Below are 2,859 nucleotides of genomic sequence, written 5' to 3' on the forward strand. Positions count from 1 at the left end.
GGACATGTGACTTCCTAAGCACCATAGCATAAAGTACTTTAAAAAATTCATATTGGACACCTAGATATAAAAGTAATTTTACATAAAGTTAAAAATAGAATTAAGAATCAAAAGTACCTATAAGTGACAACTGATGAAAATTTGAAATCAATACTAAGGTATTTCAGAGAACATCATATTTATTTGACAATGATAAATATAGTTTACCTGTTTTATTCTCTGTGATTGGGTTTCACATACCAAAACTGAAGAAACGTTCTTCCATGGAGGGATTTCCTTCTCTTCCCCCCTCTTTTTTTCTTGCCAGCCATCTTTATTTTTTTTCAGATCATCCCTGAAAATTGTGGAAAGACCGAACACATATCAGTACAAAGGAAGGATAGTGTGAGCTTGCATGTGACATTGAGGACCAAAAAGTTAAAAACCCACCAGACTGAACTGGCCTCATGAGGTGGGACTTGTTTTCCTGACAAGGAGAAAGGAGCCTGCCTTAAGGGATGACAAATAGATCTCTTTGTGACAGGGCAGGAAGGAACCAAGTGGTCACTACAACACAGATCAGATTACAATATAATAGAGTAGGTCACAGGGGGAGCAGGCATCTGTTTCATGACTTAGGCCCAGTACTGCTTGATAAAGCTGATCAGCCCCTTGATGGAGGCATCATGAGAGGTCATTAGTTTATCAGAATCCAACTCAGGCTCATTTTCTTGGCCAATTGTTTTCCCAGTTCTACTCCCCACTGATCACAGCTGTTGACATCCCAGACAACACCCTGAACAAAGATCTTGTGCTCATATATGGCAATCATGGTCCCAAGAATGAAAGGAGTCAGCTTTTTGAAGACAATGAAATTAGTAGGACAATTTCCCTGCAAGACCTTATGAGGCAGCAGTTTCTTCAGGGCATTACCACTCTTGCCCACAGCCTCCAGCTCCTTGTGTACCTCCTTTGCTTTCTTTCCTTTCATCAGGGCCATAGTCTAAGCTAGGAAGTTGGCTAGAAGAATCTTGTAATGAAGACCATTCCAGATTGGATTCTGTGTCTGAACAGGGATAAGAAGGTCACAAGGAATCATCCTGGTACCCTGGTGAATAAAGTTGTAGAAAGTGTATTGTCCATTGGTCCCCAGCTCTCCCCACACAATGGGACCTGTACCGTAGTCAACCCGGGCTCCTGACTTGGTGACGTAATTCCCATTTGACTCCATGTCACCCTGCTGGAAGTAGGCAACAAAGCCGTGCATATATTGGTCAAAGGGCAGCAGGGTCTGAGTCTCACATGCAAAACAATCAATATACTGGATGCCTAGTATGGCAAGCAGCAGGGACATTCCTCTCCAGTGGGGTGGTGAAGAAATGATTGTCCCTCCAGTGAGCCCCCAAAAACAGCTGCTCAAAGTTATCAAAACCAACATGCAGGAGAGGCCAACAGCTGACCACAATGAGTAACATCCACCAACCCAGTCACAGAATTTAAATATATTTTGGGTGTTGATTCCAAACTCTTGACCTATCTGTGTATTAGTAGAGAAGGCCACAAAGAGCTTTGCCACAACTGAAGGATCCTTTGCTGCCTGAAGGAACCACTCCCTGGCTGTCTCTGCATTGGTGATGGTCTGCTGGGTGGTGAATGTCTTTGAGGTAATGATGAAGAGAGAAGTTTCCAGGTTGAGTTCAGCAAGGGTCTTGACTATATGGGTACTATCAATATTGGAGACAAACCAGACACAAGGAACTTCTTTGGAGTAGGGCTTCAGGGTTTTTGTCACCATCAGAGGACCCAAGTCAGAACCTTCAATGCCAATGTTGATCACATCTGTAATTGTCTTCCCGCTGTAGCCTTTCCAGTGTCCACCAAAGACAAGCTAGCAGAATGCCTTCGTTTTCTCCAGCACTTTGTTCACCTCTGGCACCACATACTTGCCAACCACTGGCATGGGTGTGCTGGAATGATTCCGAAGTGGCACATGGAGCACGGCCCAGTCCTTGGTGAAATTGATTTTCTTTTTCTGGAACATTTGTTCCCAAGCATCTTCCACCCCTCAAGACTTAGCCAATTCAATAAGCATCTTCATAACATCTTCAGTGATAAAGTTCTTGGAATAATCCACAAGGATATGTCCATTTTTGGTGTCAAGATTCAGGCTGAAGCAGTTGAAGCAGTTCTGGTAGGCCTCAAAAAGGTACCAGAGTAAGCTCAGACCCATGCTTGTGGTGCCACTGGACTAGTTTCTGGAAATCCAGGTCCTGGCTGAGCGTGGCCATGACAGGGACAGTGATAGCCCTGAAAGACATGGCATGAACCTAAAACACTAGATACTTCACAAATGGCCTCCTCCCTCCTTTAATGGTGGTAATACAACAAGATTTTAGAGTTGGAAGGGGTTCCAGTGGCTAGTTAGTCCAACCCATGCCCAAAAATGTATCCTAGCTGCAAATGGTCATCCGTCTTCTACTATAAGGCTCTCAAGAAAGAGAATCTGTTGCTTCCCCAGGAAGTCAATTCTACTTGTGAATGTGACTGATTATTAAGGTGCCATTTTTTGTTTTGTTTTGATGTTGCTTTTCTTGACTTTGTTCTTACATTTGCATCATACACCCATTGCTCCAGGTTCTAACTTCTACACAAAAGAAGAGCAAGTCTTATTCTTTTTTTCCCAATGGTGGCCAAATAACTGTCATGTGCTGCCCTTGGATCTTTTCTCCTCTAGCTTAACTATTCCTGCATAATTTGTCTGGTCCTTCTGTGGCATGGCCTTAAGACCTATCACTATCTTGGTTGTCCTCTGGATATTGTCCAGCTTGTCAGTGTTCTTCTTAAACTTTGGCACCTAGAATGCATGCAATACTCTAGATG

The 2,859-nt window shown here is 43.3% G+C and overlaps 1 pseudogene; it reads right to left on the reverse strand.

The window, feature by feature from the left end:
- Window positions 1–614: 614 nt before the first annotated feature.
- On the reverse strand, window positions 615–2,267 carry LOC114027971 (annotated as a pseudogene).
- Window positions 2,268–2,859: the final 592 nt, after the last annotated feature.

This window comes from Vombatus ursinus, unplaced genomic scaffold (assembly GCF_900497805.2).
Source record: "Vombatus ursinus unplaced genomic scaffold, bare-nosed wombat genome assembly UNPS02014864.1, whole genome shotgun sequence".
Lineage (NCBI taxonomy): Eukaryota > Metazoa > Chordata > Mammalia > Diprotodontia > Vombatidae > Vombatus > Vombatus ursinus.